This window comes from Pan troglodytes, chromosome 3, assembly GCF_028858775.2.
Source record: "Pan troglodytes isolate AG18354 chromosome 3, NHGRI_mPanTro3-v2.0_pri, whole genome shotgun sequence".
Classification (NCBI taxonomy): domain Eukaryota; kingdom Metazoa; phylum Chordata; class Mammalia; order Primates; family Hominidae; genus Pan; species Pan troglodytes.
In genome coordinates this window covers 13,997,651-14,004,084 of record NC_072401.2, presented here as the reverse complement: position 1 = coordinate 14,004,084, position 6,434 = coordinate 13,997,651, and the positions used below count along the sequence as shown (strand labels likewise).

The following is a 6,434-nucleotide window of genomic DNA, read 5'->3' as shown; positions in this document are numbered from 1 at the left end:
AAGATTGCCCGCTTGGTGGAGTTTACAGTCTAGTGGGAGACAAGAAATGGCAGTGCCAAAAGAAAAATAAAATATGCTTCGGATTAGCGCCTGTGAGGCGCAGTATTATTTAGGGAGTTAGTGAAGGAAGGTCACTGGAATCTCAGATGTTTGTAAGAGCGCTTTTCGTGGCTGCCGATCCTAAGGCCATGTCACTATCTCTCTGTCTCCATGTCTGCCTGACTGATCGTCGCTATGCTGGACTTAGTCTCTGTCCCTCTGTGTCCCTACGTTTCAGTCCTGATTCGCTGGTTGCCAAAGGCAGGGCGGTGGGGGCAGAGGCCAGGCCCCAGCTCTGGGTGCTAGCCGTTCCTCCTTACCCCGCCCCCTTTCTTAACGACCGGGCCTCTTCCGGAGGCCTGCGGCAGAGTCGCCTAAGCATTTGAATGGATCTCAGCCCTAGGACCCTGGCGCCCTCGGAAACCGGATCTGAGGTCCTGATCACTAACGTTCAGAGATGCGAGGGAAGCAGAGAAGTTGCCGAAAGGGGCTGAGAGCTGCTTCTCCTTCTCCCTGGGCAGCAAACCTCCAAGCCTGTGCGGGCCAATCTTTGCATCCTGGTAACCAGCGCTTTATTTAGCGCCTAATCGCTTTCCTGTCCTGCAGTAAGTGCTTTCCATGAATTATTTCATTCATTCCTTCCAGCAGCTCAACTTCCATTACCCCACTTTGGGGATCAACACTACCCTGGCCGCGGCTATTTCCGGTGGAGCTAGGGTTCGAACCTAGTCTGTCTGGCTCCAAACTACTCAGCGCGGGCCACACGTGCGTTGGTTTCCCCAGGCAGCGATAAGGGTACCATTTACACAGGAGAAAAATAAGGCCCGGAGAGAGTAAGTGACTAAATGGGCATCAATGTTATGTCAGGCACAGAGCTGAATGTTTTACCTTTAGCGCATTTCATTTTCCTGAGCCCTTTGAGAGGTGGAATTTGAGGGCCCATAGGAACCATGAAAAAGCCAGATAGAAGACTTGGTGGGTTGAAGCCTTGCAGCTCCAAATGGCAGAGTGGTGAACAGGCTTTGGTGGCAGGGCCAGGCTTATCTTCCACTTCTGCTTCTTCCCAGCTTCCAGACCCTTGGAGGAGTTCCCTAAACTCAGGCCCTCATTCTCCCCAAGGAATAAGGAGACTCATAGGTTGGCTTGGAGATAAAAGGAGATAATGTAGTTAAAGCCCTTTGGAGTGGGTGCATGGCACAGAGCAAGCTCTTAAAAGATGATCAGGCACACAAGGCTGCATGGAACCCGCCTTTCTAGACCCTGCTCAGCCTCTTCCCTTCGTTCCTATCTGCAGAAGAGGGAGATGATCTTTCCAAAACTCCCTACTGTGAATAGTAAATGGCTTTTTTTTTTTTTTTTTTTTTTTGTCTCCAGTGGAGACCGGGGCAGCAGCCTGAAAGGGAAGGCTTTTAATCCTGGCTTCATTTACCACGTGCCACTCCTTGGTGACAGTGCAGATCCTAGTGTGCAGGTAGCTCTGGCGGGCCTCACAGGCAAGGCGGAGGACCCAGGGCAGTTCTTCCTACCTGGGGTGACAGGAAGGAGAGTACAAGGCCCAGCAAGGCACATCAGTTGCTCCGTGCTCACCCTCCTCAGTTTCAGAGATTCTGGCCTCCTTGCTCAATGCCTGATTGGCAAGTTTCCCAGCTCTGGGCACTCAATCCCAATGCTTCAGCCCCAACACACACACACACACACACACACACACACACACACACACACACACTGCAGTCCCCACCACGTCACCAGGGTAAGGCAGAGACTGGAGCTCCAGGAAAGGAAAGATGGTTGAACAGATTCTGCGGTTTCCACGTGCTTGCACTGACCATACCTTTCGGTGAATCCTGGGGAGAACCCATGAAGTGTGTGGGATTATACCTTTTTTACAGAGCAGCAAGCAAAGTTCAGGAGGGTCAAGTGACTTGGGCAGGGTCACACAGCTTGGAATTGGTGAGGCGGGAACTGGCCCGGGGGACCTGTGGGACTTCAAAGCCTCCAGTTAATGTTTGCGACGCCTCTGCGCCCCCTCCCACTCCTAGGGTGGGGACTAGGCTGTGGGAAGAGGAGGGGAGAATCCCACAGGGGTGCGGGGAAGGGAGTATTAATTCTCTGGACAGTTTCCTATTAAGAAAACACCGACTTCGGCTGCCTCCTCCCGAGTGCCGCCGCTTGGCCTCCTGAAGGCGAGGCCTGTGTATTTGTAGTTTGATTCTGCCCGTCAAGGCTAATTTCTCCCTACAACTTAATGGACTCGGCTTGACGTGCGTAATGATTCCTAATCACGAACATTATTTTCGCTAGCGCGGAGACATGTTCCAGTTGTTGTGACAGATCGCATTTCAGCCATAATGACGGAAAATTACCATTTCTAATTCTCCGGTTTTTGACACCTAAATCCACAGACCATATGTGGCGGCGGGAACTCTGGGCCCGACGGTCCTCCTTCCCCGCCGCAGCGAAGCTGTGCTGTCGCCCAGGGCTTCCACCCCCGAGCCGCGCCCAAACGGGTGGAGTGGGAGGGGCCCACGGGACGGACCCAACTTTAGCCTTTGAACCCCTTCCTCCAACCTGAGGGCCCCTACACCAAGGAGCGAAAACCAGAGCTTGGACGGGGCCTCAGAGACTGTTGCATCTTCCGTTACTTGTTTTATAGATGGAGACTGAGGGGCAGAGGAGAGTGCAGCTTCCAAGATCTCAAGGCTAGTAATTGGTGAGAAAATTCTGCACAGAACCATTCCCAGAGGTGAGACTGTTTTTGTCCTTCAGCCCGGGAAAGGCAGACCTGGCTCCCTCCTTTTATTTGCAAGCCTCAAAACCATCAAGCCAGGCAAAGGTTTTTTTTTTTTTTTTTTTTTTTTTTTTTTTTTTTTTTTTTTGCGGGGGTGGTTTGGGGGCTGTTTCGGGGAAACATTGACAACGTGCCAGGAAATTTAGGCACAGAGAGGGTAAGTAATTTGCTCAAGATCACAGCGCTAATACGAGATGATGCAATTCACCTTCCTCTCACTTTCGGCACTCACAAACCAGGTGTGAATAATTATGGCCACTTCTGGTGTGAGGAAACTGAGGTTAGTAGACGGAAAGCCGAAACTAAGACTCTCACATCCGTGTCCCCGCGTGTTACCCAATTTAGTAGGTCCAGGGGATACTGCGAACCCTACTATATATCAACATTTTGTAGGTTGTTTTGGGGGTCACTTCCTCTCCCCCATTCCTCCCTCCTCACCCTCTACCCACTTGAAGCTAGACTCCGGGCGAAGCTCTTGAGATACAGAAGTAGAGACGTAACCCCGTCTACCAGGGCCTCACTGTTTAACTTGAAGTTCTAATATAGATCAATGCATTTTTTTCTTGGGGAGTAGGGAGATCCACGCGGGGGCCAGTGGAGTTAGCTCAGAATTTACTAACCCTGCTTTTAGGAATACATCACAGAACCTCAGATACCGCCTCTGTAAATGGGGTTAAAGATGCCCCACTCCAAAAATGGTTGCAAGCTCGATACGGCTCCTTTCCAGACACTCGAAGGGCGCGGACCTTCGCTGAGACGCCACCCACGCAAGTGGAGGAAGCACTTGCGCCACTGCTGGGCGGTTGGAAGGGGAACACTGCAGGTACGCCCCAGTCAGGCAAGGAGACAGGACCAAAGCCCTGAGCTCTCCGGAGGCTGGCGGGGAATCCCCAGAGGCTATCTGTAGTCCCGGCTGACCCCTGAGCGGGTGACGGGGCGGGGGGCGGGATGTGGAGGTGGTGGGGGGCGTTGAGCGCTGAGAGGATGTTGTGGGCGAGCCGCAGGCCCTCCCTGCGTAGCCCACCCTGAATTTGCGGGCGCAGCTCGAGTCTCAGACCACTTCTCCTTGTGTAAAAGCAGCGATGACCCACGAGGGTCAACGAGACCAGGTGCCCATTAGGGAAACAGAGATGGAGAAGAAATCACGCGCCAAGGTCTGAAATTCGGCGTGGCTCTCACTCGACATCTCCCCATTGTCGCCACCCGTGCACCAGCCTGCAGCGGCGCACCAGGCTCGGTGCTGCACCTGCCTCCTGGCGCCTGCGCCACTGCCCCCGCGCGGGTCCCACCGCGCAGGACGCCCCTTCCTGCTTCCGACGTCTGCTGTGGATCACACGCGGTCGCTGCCAAAGCCTCCATTTCGGTTCTGACCCAGTGACTTTGGGGACGCCCAGGGAGGAGATGTGGAGAGGATGTGGCCAAGGTGAACCAGCCAGTGTAAGTGCTAATGCTTCTGGCTTCTCGGTAACACCTACCCTGCCCCACCACCCAAATCAGGCCTTGATCAAAAAAGAAGCGTCTTGACAATATATTTTTAGACATAAATAAGTTGAAGGTGCCCACGGAGGGAGGTTGAAAACATTTGATTATCAGGACAGAGTAGAAGCCTGTTTGGCTCATCCTTTTGGCCAGCTCTAAAGCAGCAGTGGACACTTCTTTGCGATTTTGCAAGGATGTTTGCGAATGCGCTTTGTAACTCCTAGAAAATAGGCAAAAAACCGTGAGTGGATGTAGTCGCACCGCTGGCACCTGTAAGAACGCGCCCTAAAGCTGTGGAAAGTCTGGTCTTACTGCTATTCAGGTTCCAGGCACACGTCTCAAGCCTCAAACCTCCAAGAGTTGCCTTAGCTGCTCATTTTACTGGTAAGAAGACGGAGGTCAAGCCTGAAGATAGTGGCTCTGCTGTTTTCTTTAGGCTGCTTGAAGCTTTAGATAAGCAGGAAAATTCCATCAAAGAAATCCCTGTATGTAAATTGGGAGAAAAAGATATGATGAATATTAATGCAGAGGCCTCTGAACAAATGGAACCTCCATTTTCACATCCAGCACAGGATCATTTGCAGCCAGACAACCTGAGAGTCAACCCCAACTCTACCTTTTACTAATTGCATGATATTGGGCCTCAGTTTGCTCATCTGTAAATTGGGTGCAGTGATAGAATCTATCCCACAGGGTTTTGCTGAGCATTAAATGAGTTTAAACTTGTAGATGGCTTAGAATAATGCCTGGCATATAACAAGTACTCAGTTACTGGCGCCTGGTGTAAGTACTCGATATACATTAACTATTTTTCAAAGACACCACAGCTCACCTGGGAAGGAATCTCAGGTATTTGCCTGAGATTCAAGCAAACAAATATGGAAGCTACCAAAGGCTCATGAAGCCTGAAGGATCCTTGCAGAGAGATGTTCTAAATGTTGCCTAGAAAGGCAGTTTGGAGGGAGGCCTCTCCAGTCTGAGGTCTGGATGCTAAGTTTTACTCTGCCACATATTAGTCAGGTAATTTTGAAGTAATAAACAATCTCTTTGTGCCTCCATTTCTTCTTGTGTAAAATGAGGGGCTGTTGTGAAGATTAAATAAATACATGTAAAGCATTTAAAGCCAGACCTGGCAGAAAGGGTGCTTTATGTTTGCTTTAAAAATGTATATGTACAACATTTTTCTCTATGCCTGACATTCAGTAAGAGCTCACTATTGTCAGCTCTTATTCCTTCTTGGTATGTAAGCGGCCTTTACAGACATTACCAGTGTAGGGAAAGATGAGGTAGTTAGTAAATGTTCTGGTAATTGTGTGTGATTGCTCAGAGACAAGGACTTTAGGGATATAATCTGAGTTCAAGACTGACAAAACCACTCACTAGCTGGGTGGCCTTGCATCAGTCACAGCCTGGCGGAGCTGGCTGCCACCTGTTCAAGGAAGATAACAATTTCCACTTAGCAGAGGAGGCTCCAGAATTTCCCTATAGGAAGAGATTGGGGTCTGGGGGATGGTTGGAAGCTTGTCTTCAAGCTGTTCTGGCAGAGAAAACAGGCTCTTGACTTAGATTGATTGTACGCTTGTGATCTACTGGAAGGACTTCAGGACATGGAGTGGTGCTTTAGCTGCCCTTTGCTGCCCAACCTATTCCTAAAGGGCAAATTGCTATGCTAACATTCCTATTGTAATTATCATAATTCCCCAGATCTCTGGGTGAGGCATAAAGACTGCCTTAAAGTCTGATTGAGAAATTGAGTGGGACATTTAGTTCTTAGTCCTTCATAAGAGGCCAGTGGAAGGGCAGAATTCATTTGGAGTTCACAAATGTCCCTTCTGGGAAGGCAATCCTGATCAGAAATCCTGATTGCTTATTCCATCTTATCAACCACTTACTGTGTGAGTGCCAGGTATGGAAAGATCCACAGGCTTAGTACCTATTTTGTAGACTGAGATTAAAATCATATAAAATGGTTGGCAATGTGCTTGGTGCACAGTGCTGGAAAAATGGGAGTTCCTATATTAAGTCAGATCATACTGCCTGAAAAAAGGGTGAGGCGGCCAACAGGACCTTCTGGGACATAGTCACAAGAAGGCTCAGGTGTATTTTTAAGCCATCCCAGAAAAGCTTT

At 50.0% G+C, this 6,434-nt stretch overlaps 2 long non-coding RNA genes across 5 annotated transcripts in view; one reads left to right on the top strand and one right to left on the bottom strand.

The window, feature by feature from the left end:
- Nucleotides 1–385: 385 nt before the first annotated feature.
- LOC134809866 (uncharacterized) lies at nucleotides 386–5,431 on the top strand. Its single transcript, XR_010156474.1, has 4 exons — nucleotides 386–644; nucleotides 2,693–2,782; nucleotides 3,459–3,650; nucleotides 3,908–5,431. It is a non-coding gene; the product is annotated as an uncharacterized LOC134809866 (long non-coding RNA).
- The window catches only part of LOC104005987 (uncharacterized), a 42,812-nt gene continuing 40,718 nt past the window's right edge, over nucleotides 4,341–6,434 (bottom strand). For all 4 annotated transcript variants that reach the window (XR_010156471.1, XR_010156472.1, XR_010156470.1 and 1 more), the window contains 2 exons: nucleotides 4,619–4,789; nucleotides 4,341–4,526 (listed from right to left, as the gene is read on the bottom strand). This is a non-coding gene — a long non-coding RNA (uncharacterized LOC104005987). The remainder of the gene's footprint in view (nucleotides 4,527–4,618; nucleotides 4,790–6,434) is intronic.